At 37.7% G+C, this 21,561-nt stretch overlaps 1 pseudogene; it reads left to right on the top strand.

Moving 5' to 3' along the window:
• Positions 1-14,001: 14,001 nt before the first annotated feature.
• LOC109677773 (ubiquitin-ribosomal protein eS31 fusion protein-like) lies at positions 14,002-18,617 on the top strand (annotated as a pseudogene).
• Positions 18,618-21,561: the final 2,944 nt, after the last annotated feature.

Raw genomic sequence — 21,561 nt, 5'->3', positions numbered from 1 at the left:
TGCACATTGATATTACACTTTGAATTCATTTTTTTAGAATTTAATTAATCTATACAACATGATATTTTGAAGTTACATGTCAATTCACATAAAATGCATTCTACACTGAAAAAGTTATGAGCCCCATTAGCACTGTGCAAATAAACTGTAAATGAGTTGATTATATTTTGAAAATGTTAGAGGCTTTAAAACCAGATGGACAGGTGAGTTTGTGTGTGGTTGGCAACTCGCTCAATTGTGTTCACACTATTGGGAATCCTCTCAATTGCTCTAAGCCCCTGATTCTCAGGGCTAATCTTGGTATCTCTCCCAGAGGTTTATGTGAGAATTAAAAATTAAAAATGCACATGAGAGTGCTACAGTGCCCAACTCCTACAAACGCCCCTAAACATTAAGATCATTATAACATCAAATAAAATAAATACTCAGTTTTGTTTTCCCTTTATCAGAATCTAGAGCTGAGAGTTTAAAAAACTGCTAGTGTAATAAGGAAACAGACCCTGGCGTTTCAGACATGGGCTCTACACTCAGAATGCCTGGATTTGAATCTTGACTCTAGGACTTGATTACTCTGATTGGAAGTAAATTCTTTAAATTTCATGATCAATGCACGTGGGTTGATATAAACATTGAAGTAATACATGCGGAGTGCTAAGCATAACAAGTATTAAATGCCAGTTCCCATCTTATGCCAATATCTCCCACCAGTAAACAAGACCAAAAGTTCTAGAACCAAGTATCCCGGCCAAACAGTGCTTCCCCCCTCCTCACCTTGTGGGACTCAGGTTTGAACTCAAGGCTTCTCACTTGCATAGTGGGTGCTCTACCACTTGAGCCATTGCACCAGCCGTTTTTTGTGTTGGATATTTTCATGAAGGGTCTCATTTTTGTTGCCTGGCTGGTCTCAAACAGAGATCCTCCTGATCTTTGCCTCCTGAGTAGCTAGGATTACAGGGTGAGCCACTGGCCCCAGCAAGATGAGTATTTCTGGTTAATACCATATCTGCCATTTCAAAATCAACACTGAAATTGCTTCACAGTTATAGGACATCTTGACTTGAGCTACTTTAGCAGCAAATTTTGAGTTAACTGGGCAGAAGGTTATTTGTAGACTTTATTATGCCATTTAGTGTGACCCTTTATCTGAGTCACTACAGAACTTTTAGGATGTTTTATAATGGAATGCTGTCTTAAGTCTTTAAGGACAGCTGGATGCCAGCAGTTCACGCCTATAGTCCCAGCTCAGGAGGCAGAGATCAGGAAGATCAAAAGCCATCCTGCGAAATACTTCTCAAGACCCTATCTCAAAAATACTCATCACAAAAAAGGACTGGCAGAGTGGCCCAAGTGATAGAACACTGCCTAGCAAGCATGAGGTCCTGAGTTCAAACCCAGTACCATACACACACACACACAAATCTCTGGTGATGTCAAAATGAACTGTTAGGTTATCAATGTACAGTGTTTTACTACATTGTCCTCAAAACTTCAAACTTACCTTTCTTTAGGTGATGGAAATGTCTTCTAATCAGAGAATGGTGATAATTGTACAATGCTGTAATTCTAAGTTCACTACCAGTCAGTGAATTGAACACTGCAAACAAGTGACTGTCATGGTATGTAAATTATCCCTAAATAAGCCATCTTCAAAAGACTTCAAAAAGCAAGCTGTGGAATAAGCCATGAATAATTCTGAGATTAATGAACACAGACCTGTTCATTAATCTCATCACTGAGGTGATGTTTAGTGTACAGCCTGAAGCGAGGCATAGCTGACAAAGACACCTGGGGGCCATCTACACAGGGTACAAATCCATTATGATCCGTAAGAAATTACTGTGAAATTTTTCACCAAGGAGAGAGGAAATGACATGACTAAAAAGAGTAGTAAAAAGAATTTATGAAAATTAATAAAATTGAAGACTAAGTCCAAATACTATTTCTTTTATATTTCTTGAGTTACTCCACTCTAAGGAGACTAATTTTCTCTCTTTGTGTCTCCACTGAATTTTATGTCTGTAGAATGAAACTTAACTCATCCCAGTCATCTGTGTCTATGTCAGAACAGTAAGCTCCTAGATGAGAAAGACAGTGTGCATTTACTTCTGCATTACTCATGGTGCATGAAAAGTGCTTAAGTAGAAACCTAATAAGTATCTAAATTATGGAGGAACAACTTCCTCCATAAAAATTTGTACATAATGTTTTTTTCCTATATTATGAAACTCATCTGATCTCAAAAGTTTTATTATCACATTTTGTAACAAAGTGGAAACCAAAGATTGAAGATATTAAGCTCAAAACAAAACAGATGTCAATGAAACTGGCATTCCACCTGATGTTTGGCAGACTTTGAGCCCAAACTTTGATCTGCTTCTCTTTAAGATATCTATAATTGTGGGTACAGTATTAACAAATTAGTGATCTTGCCAGGTACAGTGGCTCATGCTGTAATTCCAGCTTTGGGGGGCATTGAAATTGGGAGGATAAAGGTTCAAGGCCAGAGCAGGGCCAGGTGCTTGCCAAGCAAGTGTGAGACCCTGAGTTCAAACCCCAGTACCACCAAAATAAATAAATAAAAATAAATAATCATAGCAAAATGTACTGGAGTGTGGCTCCAGTGGGAGAGCACCTTGCAATTGTGAAGCCCTAAGTTCAAACCCCAGTCCCACCAAAACAAAACAAAAGAAGTAACCTTGATTTGAAAAAAAAAAAAAAAAACTTGTAGTATATCAGCCAATATTACAAAAATGTAAAATTTTTCTAGACGTTAATTTGGGAGGTTAGAACATCCATCAATCTACTTTCTTTTCTCCAGGACTTACCTGCTCTATTGGAATATACAAGATTATTGAGTCTTTTTTCTCTTCGACTGCTGTCTTCCAGGTGTAAATATTATGTGAGCTAAATTCAACAGTTATCACTAGCTGAAAAAAAGGCACAAAATGGAGATGTTTACCACCAACTAGGTTTTCGCTTTTTGTCCAGTTCTTTAACAAAACATTTCCCGAAGTCCATTTTTCCTGGTGCAACTGGGTCTTTTGCCATGATTTGAGACCACAGGACGAACTGTCAGATTTGAAAATCAATAAATAGAGTCCAGTCCAGTTTCCTGGGAAAGATCAAATATTTTGAGTTTGACTTCCTCTCTACCCCTAAAAACATTTCAAAAGGAAAAAAGACTGGTGAATTCCTCTTTGGTCTTTTTCCTTTGTATGTTTTGTTAGATTTGTTTTAAGCTAGGCTGTGAAAAATTGTTGTTCATTATTGAAACTCAGAAAATAGTCAAATCCCTTTGAAGTTTAAGACAGCATCTGTTCTGATGTCCAAAGAGAGTGAAAAAATTAACATCTCCTTCACATGGGTTTCAATGTCAAGTAATTGCCACCCAGAAGTTGCAGGTGCAAGAATATAGTTAGCTTTGTTTTATAAAGCCCATTCATATGTGAGTTTGTGTGCAAAATAAGGACCAGGTCTCATAAAATGTGTATTTCAAAGGTAACTTCCAAATGCATTCATATTAAGCTAAAATTACTCTTCAGGTTGTTTTTCTCAGTTACCTGTCAAAGCCATTTAGAGTTAATAATGATTTAGATTCTGCTGTGGAAAAAAATCAAAACTTTCTAAGAGGCAAATGAACTTTTCTGGCTTAGCTAATTGAAAGGGGAAAATTAAATATTAGCAACATAGAAAGGTTCCTATCTCTCTGCTCCTTCCTAATCAAGATTTTAAAAGTTAGAGTATTATAAAACTAATAAGAAATATGATATTTATGTATATGCAGCAACTTGTCCATCTTTTGATACATACTTATGGCCTTGTCAGGAACAGGATCAAGGACATAGGTCTACTAAGTAGTGCTATCTGTCTTATAAGCCATATCAGTAGCACACTAATCGGTAATATCTATACTTCCAATTTTGGCTTCCTTGGACAGTAATAAGAACCTAGAAACACTTGAAATGCAATCTCAGTGTAAAAGTTTTCACTTTTTTATAGTTTCTCACTCATACTTAATTTGATAGCAGTAATTTAAGCAAATTTAGGTTTCATAGATCCATTAATTCCCTTTACACATTGTATTTTGTTAATTTATGTAAAACTTCCTAAAGCAAGTAATCACAATAGCTCTTGAAAAGAGAGTAAATTTGTGCTTCTGAAAAAGATATAGAGTGCACATACTTTTCTCCCACTAAGCACAACTAAAAACCTTGGAAATTACATAAGACAAACATAAGGAGACCTTGAAAAGTAGAAAAAAGAAGGCAGATTGTTGTGAGGCCTTGGAGTCTAAGGAATGATATGGTGATGAGTTTCCTGGGATTTTCTCTTTGCTCCAGAAGTCTCAGATATGGAAATGAAAAAGCTGGATCCCAGGAAATGCTAACAAGTTGCTCAGACAACAAGGACCAAGCCCTACCACAGGCTCCTCTCCTTAGCCAGAGGATCAGAAAAATGGTAGTCTTACTAGACTGCCACTAGTAGAAAACTTTTAGAGAAACTGCTCTACTCCAGCCAAACATTCCAGAAAAAAATTATACCACCACCCCATTCATACCAGGAATGGCCCAATGGGAGGCCTGCATCTCTACCCTATCAGGACATTGCAAGATACCAGGGTGTTGTCAAAGACTGAGCAGAGAACCTGTACTACTCTGCCTACTGGGAATGATTCCTAACTGCTCTGTGGCATGATTTAGGGGTTCTGGAGCTTCATTTTCATCTGGCAGTAATGAAGCACTATTCCTACTCCATGCTGGGATGATACCAGTGAGGACTAAGGGACTTTTAATGCTGCCCAGTAGTAAAGAAGTTGTACTTTCTCCCACCCATGGCATCAATAGAGGAAGCACCAAGAGCAGTCACAAGTCCAGACAGGGAGGTGTCCATGCAGGCCTGTTGGAGAGCCAAAATCTCACTCACATCAAGTCATAATAAGGAGATTTTCCCTCAAATGTCAACAGTAGTCAAGTGGAAAACCAGGACACCTACCCTAGCATGGCAAAGATTGGTGATAATCTTTTTCCCTTCCTAGAGTAATCTCAGGGAAAAAATGACTGTATGTAACAGGGTTTAAATAAAATCCAGAGTCTCATAACATAATACCTCAAGTGCTCAAGTTTCTATTTGGAACCACTCATCATACCACAAACCAGGAAGGTCTCAAGCTGAATGAAAACAAAGAAGCAAAATTGTAGATCTTAACACCAAGATGACAGATACCTTGAATTATTGCATAATGATTTTAAAATAGTTTTATGTAGATGCTTCGGTCATTTTAAAACAGCATAAAATGAGCAAATCTGAACACTCACAAAAACATAGACAGCCTAAGGAAAGAAATAGATGATAAATCCTTAGTAGAGTTTCAGATACCTTACATTCAATAGTGGGTAGAAATTAAGAGAATAACATTATAGATCAAATAAAACTAACAACATACAGAGCATTTCACCTACCTGCATCATATTAAACATTTTTAAAAGTTCACATAGACCTTTCTCTAGGGTATATTACACATACACATGAGATAAAGAGCACAATGGAACGAGGCTGAAAATTAATAGCAGGAAAAAAACTGGAAAATAAGCAACCCACTCTCGAACAACTACTGAGTCAAAGAAGAAACCATGAAAGTAATTAGAAAAGAACTCAAGATGAATTAAAATGAAATACAGTATGCCGAAAGCTACTGGATGCAACAAAAGCAGTACTACACCAGAAGTTCTTAACAATAAACACCTACATTAAAAAGAGAGAAAGATCTCAAATACATAACTTAACTTTACATTTTAAGGAACTGGAAAAGAAGAACAAACTAATCTCAAAATTCACAGAAGAAAGGAATTAACAAGAGCTGGTCATAGTGGTGCAAATCTATAATCCCAGCTACTTGGAAGGTGGAGATTGGGAGACTTGCAGTTTGAATCCAGCTTGGGCAAAAGAAAATTAGTGAGACCCCATTTCAACAAACACACCAGGCATGGTGGTTTGCAACTGCAATCCCAGCTACATGGAAGGCATAGGTAGGAGACTCCCTTACTGAAGCTGGCCCCAGGCAAAAAGAGCAATGCCCTGTCTGGAAAATAATTAAAGCAAAAAGGGGCTGGGGTATGGCTCAAGTGATAGAATGCCTATCTAGCAAGTGCAAGGCCCTGTGTTCAAATCCCAGGACTACCAGCAAAAAAAAAAAAGAAAGAAAGAAAGAAAGAAAAGAAAAGAATTAACAAGGATTAACACAGAAATAAAATAGAAAAAAATCTAAAGATTAATAAAACTAACAGTTAACTTTTTTTGGTGGTACTGGGTTTTGAACTCATGGTCTCTTACTTGCTAGGCAAGTGTTATACTACTTAAGTCACTCCACTTAAGCCCTTTTTTTGGTGTTGGGTATTTTTGAGATAGGGTCTCCGGAACTATTTGCCTGGGCTGGCTTTGAACCATGATCCTCCTGATCTCTGCTTCCCAAGTAGCTAGGATTGTAGGTGTGAGCCACTGGTGCCTGGCTTTAACAGTTAGCCTTCTTTTTTTTTTTTGTGGTGCTGGGTCTTGAGCTCAAGGTCTTCACCTTGAACCACTCCACCAGCCCTATTTTTGTGAAGGGTTTTTCAACATAGAGTCTCGAACTATTTGCCTGGGCTGGCTTCAAACTGCAATCCTCCTGATCTCTGCCTCCTGAGTAGCTAGCATTATAGGCGTTAGCCACTGGCACCCGGCAAGAGTTAGTTTTTGAAAAGATGAACAAGGCTGTCAACCCTTAGCTAGACCATGGGAAAAAAGAAAGTTGACTCAAATAAGTAAAATCAAAACTGAAAGAGCATTATCACTACTGCCATAGAACTAAAAAAGTCATAGGAAACCTTGATGAGCAATTATATGGTGCTATCCTAGATAACCTAAAACTATTAATTCCTAGAAGTATATGAGCTACCAAGACTGTCATGAATAAACAGAAAATTCTGTGTCTCAAGTGGTAGACTGCCTACTGAATGCAAGGCCCTGAACTCAAACCCCAGTACCACAAAATAGCACTGAAAAGAATAAAGTACCTACAAACAAACTTAACAAAGAAGGTGAAAGACTGGTATAATGAAAGCTATAAACATTGATGAATGACATTAAACAAGACAAATGATGGAAATATCTCATGTTTCTAAATTGGGAGACAATATAGTTAGAGTTAAATTATCCACAAATTTCCATAATACCCACAGTGATCTATAGATTCTTATGATATATTCTTATCACAATAAAATAGGACAAAATAAAATAAAATATAAACTAAACTAAAATAAACAGAAGGTTTAATGAAGAAACACATTGGAATTTTAGAACTAGAAAACATGGTAACCAGAATAAAACCTTCAATGAAAAGATTATACAATAGAATGTTAGGGCAAAAGAAATAGTCCATGAGATGGAGGATATAGCAATGGAAATTATCCAGTCTGCAAAATAGAGTAATAGCCTGAAAAAAAATTACTATAGGAACCTGTGTGACAACAATAAAAGATCTAATTCTGTGTCACTGGAGTCTTGGGATGAAAGGAGAAAGAGGGTAAAGTTACAAAGCACTTAATGGCTGAAAATATTTCAAATTTGGAAAAGATAAGAAGTATATAGGCAGATTCAAGGAGTTGAAACAATCCCAAGAAGACAATCTAAAAGAAATCCACACCAATATACATTATAGTCATTTGAAAACTAAAGACAAAACAAAAATCTTGAAACAACAACAGAGAAATGACTCCTTACCTGTAACTGAGATAATAGGAATGACAGCAATCTCAGTAGATGCTATAAAAGCCAGAACATTTTTTAAGTACTGATAGAAAAGATCTGTCAACTAATTCTTATGACTGTCTTACATTCTTATAAATATTCCTCAAGAAGGAAAGAAAATGAAGGTATTTCTCAGACAAAGGAAAATGAAGAGAGTTTGTCACCAAGCAGACCTACCCTAATAAAAGGTCATTGTGATGTTCTCTACACAGACAGAAACAGATAAAAGAAATAACTGTGATATCACAAAGGAAGAAAGAACAACAGAAAGAATAAACATGTGATCAAACACAATGCATTTTCTTTTTGTGCTTGAGTTTTCTAAAGTATGTTTGATACTGGACACAAAAGTACTATATGTAATATGGTTCCAGTATGGAAAAGAAAATTTTAAGATAATATAAATGATGGGGGTTAAAAATACCGTGCTAGGCATCAGTGGCTCACACCTATAATCCTAGCTACTCAGGAGGCAGAGATCAGAAGATCAAGGTTCAAAGTCAGCCCTGGGCAAATAGTCCAAGAGGCCTTTTCTCAAAAAACCTCATCACAAAAAAGGATTGGGAGAGTGGCTCAGGCAGTAAGAGAACCAGCCTAGCAAGCATGAGGCCCTGAGTTCAAACTCCAGGGCTGCCAAAAAAAACAAAAGCACTAAAGTGAAGTTTCTGCATTTCCCTCAAGCTGATGAAATCTCAACACCAGTTGTCTGTGTTATTATTTAGGTATACAATGTAATAGATGTACAATACAAGGTTATACTCTTGTGTTATACATATGTGTGTGTGTATGTATACATATATATGATAAAGACTAAAAACAAAACAGAATTCGTCTTGAAGTTTAATTGCCATTGTATTAAAAGGTGGAACTTAATAAGACGTGTTGAGGTTGTGAGGGCTCCACTGCCATGAATGCAATACTCTTGCTGCTATAAGAGTGGTTTAGCTATTACCCCAGTGGGGTAGTTATTAAAAAGAGAATCTGGTCCCCTTTTCCTCTCTCATGTGCAGTCACTTGCCTTGTGACACCCTCCACTATGTTATTACTCAGCCAGAAAACCCCCCCTGATGTGCCACTCGGAGACTGGATTTCTGGACCTTGAGAATTGTAAAAATTACTTAATTAATTAATAGATTTCTTTTCTTTTGAAATTACCCAATCTGTTGTGTTCTGTTAAAGCAGTGACAACAGAATAAGAAAGGAACAGAAAAAAATAGGCAAGAAAATTAAAAAGGCAGAAAAGAACAGGTAAAATGGCAGTTTTAAGGCAGAACAAAATAACATTAAATGTAAATGTTCTACATATACCAATTAAAAGTCACAGATACACAATGGGATATAAAGAAGAGCAAATATATTCAGTCCAAGAAAGTAATTTCAAATACAATGGTAGGCATGTTGGAAGTAAAAACATGGAAAAGAGATATCATGCAAATATGAGAAGAAAGCTGAGTGGCTATATTAACACCACCCAAAGTAGAGCAGTGAGCATTTCCAAACACTGAGAGGAGCATTATATAATGATAAATATCCATCCACCAAGAAAAAATAGTGATCCTAAATGTGCCTGTAACAAACAATTGGAACTACTCTGTGAAGACAAACTGACAACTGAAAGGAGAAAGGCAAATTCACAATGATAACTAAAAACTTTAGTACTTCTCTCTCAACTAGACAGAAAGCCAGTAAAATAATTGTACACTTTACTGATGAAATCTAACCAAAAGTTGTAGTGCACTGCATTTTACAAGAGCAGAATATATTCTTTTTAAATGCCACGGAACATACAGAATGGACAATAAAACAAGTCTCAAAAAATTTAAAAGAATTAAAATAGTATTGAATGTGTTTTCTGATGACAATGAAATCAGCCTAGAAATTGACAACAGAAAGGCAAGAATATTGCCAGTCATGAGGGAGCTGAATAACATACTTTTCAATAATTCAGGGTCAAAGAGAAAGTCTTAAGGTAAATCAAAATAAACACTTAACTAAAGAGAAACAAAAACACAGCATATCGAGATAGGTGAAATGTGCTGGTGTACAGTGCCCTCCTAGAAAGCACTAAGCCCTGTGTTCAAACCCCAGTACCTTCAAAAAAAAAAAAAACCTAATCTTAAAAGCTGGGCATCAGCAACTCACATCTGCAAAATCCCAGCTGCCCAGGAGGCAGAGATCGGGAGGGTCACAGCTTGAAGCCAACCCAGGCAAGTAGCTCTTGAGACCCTATCTCAAAAAACTTTTTTTGTGAAAAGGGCTGGTGGAGTGGCTGAAGGTGTAGGCCCTGAGTTCAAGCACCAGTACCACAAAAAAAAAAAAAAAAAACCCCAAAAAATCTATAAGACGTTTCAAAAAATAGCTAGATATTAATTTAGATTCATTTTTAAAATCTTATAATTCTATTGTAACAGAGACTTAAAGGCTGATTTGTTTAGACTGGGCTTCAGTTGGGCCTGCAGCAGTCTCCTTTGCTACCTTAAACTTTGGGTCAGATTCCTGTTCACCTATACCATATAGACATGTCAATCATTTAAGGAGTAGCTGTCTAAAAACTGGTAATACAAGGTTGATTAGACCTAATCTTTCTCATCCCTCTGTGGCTGAAGACACTAAGATAAGAAAAGAAAGATTTATTACAGACTGCTGGGCTGTCCCCCTGAGATCAGGGAGCAGCGACTTGGGTGAATTGGGTAATGGGCTTTATAGGAAGGGGCAAGCCATGGGGGAGGGAGAGAGTCTCTGGTCTCCAATTATCTGTGATCACCAGATGGAACGGGTTGACATGCCTGGCTAGTAGAGAAACTGGAAGTTTCTGAGATTTTGCAAGCAGGGAAACAAGCAGGAGAGTTTGGCAAATGGTCATAAATCAGGGGATCTGGTTTCGGTGCTAGCCTCTGGACCTTCCACCCGCCCCAAGAATGCCAGGGACCTAACATTCAATATTTCAAGACAGCTAGGTTAGTGATTGATGCCTGCAATATTAGCTATTTGGGAAGCTGAGATCAGGAGGATTGCAGTTGGAGACCAGCACAAGAAAATAGTTCATGAGACCCATTTCTAAAAAACAAAAACAGTAACAATAATAATTAGAGCAAAATGGACTGGTGATGGGGCTCAAGCAGTAGAGCACCTGGCTTTGCAAGTATGAAGCCCTGAGTTCAAACTCCAGTCCCATCAAATAAATAAATATATAAGATTTCAAGAATTGTTAGTCCTCTATCACATTACCCCTTGATAGGAACCAAGGCTGCTGCCCAAGTGGGAGCTAATACTCCATGACAGGAACTGAAGTTGCTGCCAGCCACAATAATTATCTCATGACAAGAAACAAAATGCTGCCAGGCCCAGTGGCTCACACGCCTGTAATCCTAGCTACTCACAAGGCAGAGATGAGGAGGATCTCAGTTCACAAGACCTTATCTCAAAAATACCCAACACAAAAAAGGCCTGGGAGAGTGGCTCAACTGGTAGAGCACCTGCCTAGCAAGCATGAGGCCCTGAGTAAATAAATGAATAAGAAACAAATTGCCCCCTCAAGCAATAACAAGTCAGCAGGACCATGTAGAAACATATCTGATACAGTGATCAATCAGACTCCAACTTCTCCAAGGCAGCTGCACTGTATATACCTCTTGTCCCCTTCCTGAGTTCCTCCCTTTTGTAATCTTTTAGATCTTGTCAGTTTTCAGAACACAGGCTCCAGGATGCTTCTCCCGCCACGAGGTCCACATTGAATAAGCAAATTCCTTACTTGCTTCATCACCACTCATGTCTCTAACTGGGTCTGGAGATGGTGGGTGGCAAAGCCAGGGAGTACATAAGTCCCTGGACCAGGACCCTAATTAACACTACCGGCTGTTGCTTTATTTTAGTACGATCAATTTGCATATTTAGATGACTATGAAACAGGAAAGAATATTGCTAATTCACAAGATGAGTAACAAATCAAAAAGTACAACGTGTAAGTGATGCCTACAATGTGTAAGTGATGGAATGAGATTACAACTGATAATAAATTGCTATCCTGGCTTTCATTTGGTGTATGTTTCTCATCATTTCCAAATTTCTATTAGTTTTTTTCTTAACTTGTGTATTTTTGTTGTTTAGATTTCTTTTTGTTTCTCAAAAATTTGGTGGGACTGGAGTTTGAACTTGAGGCTTGACATTTGCAAAGCAGGCGCTCTACTGTTCGAGCCACACCTTTGGTTCATTTGCCCTGATTATTTTTGGAGATGGGATTTGGAAAACTATTTTCCCATGCTTGTCTGAAACCTTTGATTTCAGCCTCCCAAGTAGCTAGGATTACAAACTTGAGCCACCAGCACCACACTAAAACTAATCTAATCTTAACTGGGTCAGTCATTGTGGAAGTTTTGAAATAACTAAACTTTCATATATCAAAATAAAAATAAGGCATGACAGTGATTGCTCAAGAATATTCTGAAATAGCTGGGCACTGGTGGCTCATGCCTGTAAACCTAGGTACTCAGGAGGCAGAGATAGGAGGTTTGTGGTTCAAAGCCAGCCCAGGCAAAGTTCGTGAGACCTGATCTTGAAAAAATCCATCACAAAAAAAAGGGCTAGTGGAGTGGTTCAAGGTGTAGACCTTGAGTTCAAATCCCAGTATCACAAAAAAAAAAGAATATTCTGAAATAACTCTCACTTCTTATCTGTCATCTATCTATCTATCATCTATCTACACTTCCACATTCTACATATACCAGGCAATATGCTAGGTACTAACTATTAATTGAACACTAGGACAGATTCTATCCCTGTTTCCAGTGAACTATGTATGCTTAGTGTTACCAAAAACATTACCAGAAAGCATTGCTGTCTACTTAGGATTGTGTGTTTCTTTAGGCAAACAGGAAATATGGTGAAAGTGATGGTAAAGTTTATTAGGAAAATAATACACTTTTGGGGTGAGGGAGAGAGATGGTAGCGGCAATCCTAACCAAGGTACAACATACATATTGTACAGAACTGTCACAATGAATCCCCCCTGTACAACTAATAAAAAATACACATTATTGTTTTTTTTTTACTAGGGCTTGAACTCAGGGCCTACACTGTAAGCCACTTTGCCAGCCCTTTTTTGTTGGTGGTTTTTTCCAGATAGGATCTCATGAACTGTTTCCCCATGCTGGCTTCAAACTGATCTCTGCCTCTTGAATAGCTAGGATTATAGGTGTAAGTCACCTTTGTACCAGGGGAAAAGTATTTTTAAAAAGGAATATACTTCCAATAGATTGCAAGTGGGTCGTCTGCAAAGAGAGAATGAAAATGCAATTATTTTTACCTGGGCATCAATTTTTGTTGTGGGAGAAGTGACTAGGAACACTGAGTCCCTCCTCAGGTCACCTACAAAGTTATAATGTACCAACTATTATTGGGTCTACCTGACCCCCTGGGTATGATTTATTGACCTGGGCCTTTGTTTTGTTAAGTAAAAGATCTATGGTTTCAGGAACTGATGTTGATGCACCTTGGGGTGGGTGACTCAAAAACATCTTGTGACACTAAGACCTTAGTGGCTATTCCAATCTTAACAGGGTTGTTTAAGTGTTTTTCTCTCAGACACCTTGAAGAATCCTCTATTGCTTGCATACCCCCGTTGCTCAAGACTAACTGCTACCTAACACTTAACAGATAGGACGCATCATTTCCTCCTGTAAATAAGTTGTAAGATTTTCAACAAACTGACTGGAAAAAAAAAAAAGCAGGTTTTTAAGTAAATATCTGATCATCCTCAAGTATTGCTGTCTAACTCTTAGAGGTCAGTGAGGAAATGGTAGGGTGTGTTGAGTGTGGTGCTGTACTCCTGTAATTCCAGCACAAGGAGGAAGAGGCAGATGATTCATAAGTTTGAGGCCAGCCTAGGCCAGCCATATATGGAGGCCTTGTCGTTAAAAAGCAAGGACTGAGGATGTAGCTCCGTGGTAAGGTGCTGAGTGATTGATGGGACACTAGACGAGCATGCATAAGGCCCCGGGCTCGGTTCTGAGCACTGAATTAAAAAATAATAAAAAGGAAGGAAGGAGAAAGAAAAGACAGAAATAGATGGTTGCTGGTTTTATTCTCCAATTTTCCCCCCCTTTCTGGTAAAAGCAGAGACCTCCTCTTCATACAGCGATGCTAAGATGCCAATGCCTGCATCAGAATTCTACATTGCGATGAACTGGTAGAAAACCATTGTTTAGGGCTGGGGTGTGTGGCATGAACGGTAAGTGCATGTGCCTGGCAAGTGTGAAGCCCTGAGTTCAAACCCCCGTGCTGCCAAAAAAAAGGCTAAAAGACTCCTAATAATTCAAGTAGACTTTGTAAATATTAATAAAGCAAATTCTTTCTGTACTACTTCTTTACTGCTGGTAAGTGGTATTTTCTCAAATACCCCAACTCTGTCTCTTAACTAAATAAATTCTTATAACTAGGATTTTTCTAATATCAAAGGGAAATGTGCTATTTCCTTTTGTGTTCCTAATGATAGCTGATACAAACCTTAAAGATAATATATATTTATAAATATTGCTAAATAAATTCATGAAAAATTAGTGATTGGTTACCTAATATCTATCTGTATACCGACCTAATGCTAGAGTGTGGTTGAATATTTCAAGATTAGCCAGATTGGATTTACGCTACTTCTTTTCACAAAACAACTGAAAGAAATGTAATTTTTTAAAAAAAGGAAGTAAGAGGCTGTGAAATAACAGTAAGAAACATTTGCTGTGACTATTGCCTGTGTTTATTTGATCCTCCTAACAAGGCTATGAGAAGATAAACTTGATATCATCACACCCATTTTGCACACGAAGAATCTTGAATTTGGATCAAATTGCTTGCCCAAAATAACTTGGCTTTGCAGTAGGACCAGGTATAAGCAATAGAAGTTTATTGGGTTCATGGTTTTGGAGGCAGGGAAGCTGTGACATGGTATGCCTTCATTTGTCAAGGGTAAGCATTATCTTGCTTTGTTATCGCATGGTGGAAGGGCAAGCAAGCACACAAGAAACAGACAGAAAATCCATCCTTTTTATCAGGAACCCACTCCAAAGATAGCTAATCTGCTCTGGAAATAATGACATTAATCCATTCCTGAGAGCAGACACCTTCTGACCTAATCACCTCTCAAAGGTCCCATCTCTCAATGCTGTTACAATGACAATCCAATTTCAGCATGAATTTAGGAGGGGGCTTTCAAAATAGCAAACTCTTTCAGAGGAGAATTTTAACTTGGCTTTTAAGGCTTTTTAAACACGGAGCTTCCTATAAATTAGGGAGATTTGGCAAATATTAATGTAGCAAATTTCTGCTGTACTATATACACTTACTGCTGGAAGTCAATTAGTACTTTAAAAAGATTTGCTTTAGGAGTTGAGAATCAAATCTGCAGTCTTCAAGAAGACTTCACCAGCTTTGAATGTTTTTTAATTCTGAGCATAATCTAAAAATATACAGTGACAGGAAGCCTACCAGAACAGAAATTAAACATCTCCATTGCAGCTGAGGAGCAAATTCAAGTTCTTAAGGACAAGGGAACTTGTCATTTTTCAACCTCCCAGTGTGTTCAACAACATCAATAATTATGGCTACCATTTTTTTCATACTTATCAGAACCTTCATAGGATTACTTATTCTCCACAATGAACTTCTAAGGTACGCTTTTACTTTCAGATCAATTTTACATACAGAAACAGAGGCTTAGATTAAGTAATTTTCTCAAGACCACAGAGACAGTTAAGTGCAGGGGTGCCAAAAACAGTAGTTCTGGCCTATAGCTCCCATGTTTATACTTGGTATTAACTCACCTGGAGACAAGCATAAGGTCACTAAACAGAAATTTTTTGGAATTTACAATGGCATTTTGAGAAAAAAAATGTTCAAATAGTGCTGAGGACAAAAACTGTAATTATAAAGGGCCATGTGTTTAAAAAAAAAAACAAAACAGGAAACCTATTTTTTCATCTACAGCATCACTAAAACCTAAGTTGCCAAATTTCAAAGTGCCTAAGAACCAACCACCTCGGGAAACTTTCCAAATAGGCTTATTCCCAGAACCCACACTATAAATTGTGAATTGGACCTGGGGCTCCAACACAGAATCTGTATTTTTAAAAGCAGCCAAGTGATTGCTCTGGAGGCCACCCTCTGACCACTTTGAAAAACACAGTTTTACATTTCTTTTTCACCTTTGATTCTAGAAACCACCTGGCTTTTCAAAACAAACAATGAAGCTATTTCCTAAATTGCCTAATTAGAAGCCTGACAGATTTGTTGTGAACAAACAGCAGGCTCTGTTTCCAAGAGATGAGTCAGAAACAAAATTCAAAAAGGTCCCAGTTTTTTGCTTCAGCATAATATGACCACGCTAAGTCCTCAGATCCATACTGTTCTGGGTTGAAGGTTGAAATTTTAAAATAATAAATAGAAAATTTTATAGGAGAGATCACTTCTGTAATTCAGGGAAGTGTAATTCCTTTGAAAAGCTTTCATCCTCAAGTACTTTCAACTAGGTTAACAGAGTAATCAGGAAGTGACTAATGTGTGGAGTCACACTTCTTAATGGTATTTGTAGGACAGATGGCTGGCAATGCTGGTTCTCAGGTGCCATGGGAATGGTAATTGTATTAATTGGGTCTTGGACCTAACACCTCTCTTGAAGACAAGTAGGAAGTCTCACTTCACAGAATTGGTCCAAGCTTTTCCTTCTAAGAATTTCCGGCACCAGCGTTTAAAGGTAGGTCTTCTAACCTGAAAACTTGAATTTGGATTTTCCTGTTCCTCTAAAGATAGCAAATAAAATCAGGTGTGTCAGTACCTGGTGCAAGGGAGAGGTAATGAACTCTTGAAAAATCTTACATTCCCAGCTTTCTCCACAATGGCCAAGATCCCTTTAATTTGACATTCCTTTTCTTCCAAGTTGATGCATTGAAATAAAATGAGTGTACATCATTAGATAAAATAAAGGTTTACTTAGTTTTTCCCCCTTCTACCTTCTTTTTAAACTTTATGTATATGTTGTAGTTTCTAAATCATTAAGAAAATTTAAGATTTAATGGTCTTTTAAAAAACTATAATATTTTCTCCTGGATAGGATTTTTCTTTTTTTTTTTACTTAACAGCTTGAGATTTAATGGTCTGTACCAGATATCTATTAATGTGTAACAATGTTACAACAACTTAATGGCTTGAATAAGTACATACTTATCTCACCATTTCTGTGGTCTAGAAGTCTGCTATAGCATTGCTGGGTTCTCTGTAAGATTGCCTGCAGTCAAAGGCAACTGGTTGGGGTCTCATCTGAATACTCACCTGGGGAGGATCTACTTGAAGAGTCACTCAAGCTGTTGGTAAAATCCATTTCCCTGTGCTTGTAGCAATAAGGGCCTTTCAACCCCTGGAAGCTGTTGTGGAGATCGCCAACTCCAGAATCCAGCCAGAGAGAAAAAGATGTGGGCAAGGAGGTGCTGCAATCTTAAGTAATGCAACAATGCCATCACACAGGTATGCCATCTTCATGGTGTCCTATTGGTAGAAGCAGTCACAGGTGCTATCTGCTTCCAAGAAGCGATTGTGCAAGGGCATGCACAAAAGCAAGGAGGCATCAGGGGTGACACCTTCAAGTCATCTGAAACATGATAGATCATCAAAGCTGGATAGGGAATTTTTAATTTGTCCATGACCAGGTTCAGAGAAAACCAGTAAATGAAGTCATGAATTGCATGGAGTACACTAGTATGCATGAGTGCAGATTAATAATCTTGGAAGCACAGTCACATTTCTCCAGATTATCAAAAAAAGGAAAGTTCAACAACTAGACCTTGTAATAAGAAAAAAATCCATTTCCATAAATTAAGCATGTTTTTAAAACATAAATAAGATGAAATGTCAAATAATTTCTAAGGAAGGTTATTTTTATTTACTATTTTTCTTGACAAATTATGACTGCAAATATTTACGTGGTAAGAAGTGTTATAACTTTTAAATACAGTGTGGAATGATCAAATCAAGCCAACCAACTAACTCCTCCATCACCTTAAACATTTGACATCCATGATGAGAACATTCAAGATCCACCCTCCCACTGAAATGAACAGTACTCAAATATTAGCTATATCAAGGAAGATTATTTCTATATCGTAGATACTTAATCAGTTTCCACAGTAAAGACTATCCTTGCTTTCCGGTCTGCCATCTGTGGTGGAACCACAGCCAAGATACAAATTTTTGTAAAAACCTCTATGGGGAAGACGATCACGCTAGAGGTTGAACCCTTGCGTACTGTAAAAAAACCCGTCAAGGCCAAGATCCAAGATAAGGAAGGAATTCCTCCTGATCAGCAAAGACTGATCTTTGCTGGTAAGCAACTGGAAGATGGATGTACTTTGTCAGACTACAACATCCCAAAGGAGTCCACCCTTCATCTTGTGATAAGACTTTGTGGTGGTGCTAAGAAAAGGAAGAAGTCTTACACCACTCCCAAGAGGAATAAGCATAAGAGAAAGAAGGTTAAGTTGGCCGTCCTGAAATACTATAAGGTCAATGAAAATGGCAAATGATTAGTCGCCTTTGTCATGAGTGTCCTTCAGATGAATGTGGTGCTGAAGTTTTTATGGCTAGCCACTTTGACAGACATTACTGTGGCAAGTGTTGTGTGACTTACTGCTTCAATAAACCAGAAGACAAGTAATTGTGGATGGATTAATAAAAGATGTGAACTAAAAAAAAAAAACTATTCTTAACTGCTTGTAGACAAATATATACTTTTCAAAAATCTTCCCTTCAGTCATAACAATTAAGACCATTATATTTCAGAGTCACTACCCCTGGAATAGCACTTTCTGCTTTTGTTCACTTGTCATGAAAAGTACAAACCCTTGTTGACAGAAGTTGTTGGCATTTTTCCCCCTCTTTTTAAAATTTTTTATTTTTGGCAGTACTGGAGTTTAACTCAGGGCCTTGTGCTTGCTAGGCAGGCACTCTACCACTTGAGACAATCCTCCAGCCCTCTTTTTTTTTAAATTATTGTTGTACTGGCTGGGGTATAGCTCAATGGAAGAGCGCCTGCCCAGCATATGTAAAGCCTTTGGTTTGATCCACAGCACTACAAAAAAGAAAAAAAAAAGGATAATTAATTATTGTTGTACTGGGGGTACATTTACAAAAGTTCTTACACTATATCATAATTGAATTCACCTCCTCCATCATTCTCCTTTTTCCCCTTCCCACCCATTCCTGCAATAGTTTCAAATTGTTGGCATTTAAATCAAGGATAGTTTTGTTCTTTTCTGTAATCTAGGTCTGAAAATGTTTAATGGAACCACTCTGGAAAAAAATTTGGAGGCTATTTAAAAAGCTAAACATTGATCTACCATTTGATCCAGCAATACCACTCTTGGGGATATACCCAAAAGACTGTGACACAGGTTACTCCAGAGGCACCTGCACACCCATGTTTATTGCGGCACTATTCACAATAGCCAAGTTATGGAAACAGCCAAGATGCCCCAGCACTGACAAATGGATTAAGAAAATGTGGTATCTATACACAATGGAATTTTATGCAGCCATGAAGAAGAACGAAATGTTATCATTTGCTGGTAAATGGATGGAATTGGAGAACATCATTCTGAGTGAGGTTAGCCTGGCTCAAAAGACCAAAAATCGTATGTTCTCCCTCATATGTGGACATTAGATCAAGGGCAAACACAACAAGGGGACTGGACTATGAGCACATGATAAAAGCGAGAGCACACAAGGGAGGGGTGAGGATAGGTAAGACACCTAAAAAACCAGATAGCATTTGTTGCCCTCAACGCAGAGAAACTAAAGCAGATACTTTAAAGCATCTGAGGCCAATAGGAGAAGAGGACCAGGAACTAGAGAAAAGGTTAGATCAAAAAGAGTTAACTTAGAAGGTAACACACATGCACAGGAAATCAGTGCGAGTCAACTCCCTGTATAGCTATCCTTATCTCAACTAGCAAAAACCCTTGTTCCTTCCTATTATTGCTTATACTCTCTCTTCAACAAAATTAGAGATAAGGGTAAAATAGTTTCTGCCGGGCATTGAGGGGTGGGGGTGGGAGGTAAGTGAGGGGGTGGGGGAGGGGGGAGAAATGACCCAGACATTGTATGCACATATGAATTAAAAAAATAATAATAAAGAAAGAAAGAAAGAAAAAGATATCATTAGGTTATGTAGAATGACTTCCGAAATACACATGAATTTGGAGATAATTCTTCAACTTTAAATAGTGAATACTATAAAAGTGAAGTTCCCATGTAACTAATTTAAGGCAAAGTTCTAAAATACAGTTTCTTTTTCTTTTAAAATAAATGGCTAGTCAAGCAGTCAAGTTCCTGCCTAGCAACCACAAAGCCTTGAGTTCAAACTCCAGTATTGCAAACAAAACAAAACTAATCATAAATAAATAAAGTGAAATACAGGGCAGACTTGGTGACTGGTAGTATACCCTTGTAATCTCAGCACAAGGAAGGAGGCTGAGACAGGAGGATGAAGAGTGCAGGGCTAGCCTGGGCTACATGGTGAAATCCTGGGAAGTCTGCTGTCAATCAGCCATAATCACTGACTTCCCATACTCTTCAATATCTACCTTTTTAGGGCTCAACCTAAGTCATAGACTATTGTGAAGCTAGCTTCTTCATCTGTAGAAAGGGCTATTGAGAGAAGTTTATAAAGGGTTTCCAGTGATTTTTTATTTTTGTTCCCTTGCACTTTGGTAATCTTAAAAAGTATCTTAAATAATACTCAGAATCTAATTTGAAATGATCAAAGATGGGTAAATTGTAACCCTGTCTCATGGTTCATATTGTCAAATCTGGAGACCACCACTAACATACCCTCTTCAAAATATTTTCTGAATTAGTTTGTAGAGCAATGGGAGTTCAGCCTTTGGATTAACACAAGAAGTAGTTTAGTTTTATATGTGATACTGGAAATCCCTTTGTATCATCTAAACTGGGACTAGAAAACTAAATTACTTAATTCCAGGTCAATTCTTTCCCTTCTTTATTGAGATGAAAATCGTAAGACATTTACCATCCTTGGAGTTGAAAGAGGATGTGTTTTTATTCCCACTGGTATACAGTATTAGGGTCATAGAATATGTGTTAAATCTCATGTACATATCCAAGACATAAAAGTTACCCAATGTCTGTCATGTTTTCTGAATCTTCTTGTCATAAAATGCATGACTGTTTCCTACAGTCATGTCTCATATGACAAGATTGCTACTGATAATCCTGTTCCTACAGTTAGATCTCTTCTCTATGTGCAGCCATTTGACAAAATTCCTCTTGAAATAATAATTAAAAAATCCAGAATTATACACCTCTACATTTAGTACATACAAACCAGTATTTATAAAGTAAAATATATAGATCTGTGGGGAAACCCAAGAACCTTTCATAGGATCAAAACTATTTTTGCAATAATGCTTAGTCATTATTTCCATCTTTCACGTTGTTGATATGGTATGGACAGTGGTGGGTAAATCATTAGTGCCTTAGCAGGACCCAGTGGCCCCCAAACACTTCCAGGTGTTGGAGATAAAGTCAATGATGGTTGTCTTCAAGGCAAAGCAGTTAACCCTGAATAGAAAATTACTGATAACTTGCTTACATAGCAGCTTGGGGACGTAACAAAGTCCATGCACCCAGGAAGTCACAAACAAGACTTTGGGGAGGGGCCAACTGATAAGGGAACTTAAACTGGGGGGTGGGTAAACTACCATGAAATCAGGAAATGGGTAA

Source organism: Castor canadensis, chromosome 3 (genome assembly GCF_047511655.1).
Source record: "Castor canadensis chromosome 3, mCasCan1.hap1v2, whole genome shotgun sequence".
NCBI lineage: Eukaryota > Metazoa > Chordata > Mammalia > Rodentia > Castoridae > Castor > Castor canadensis.
Note: the sequence above shows the minus strand (reverse complement) of the source record. Positions and strands in the feature narration are given on the sequence as shown.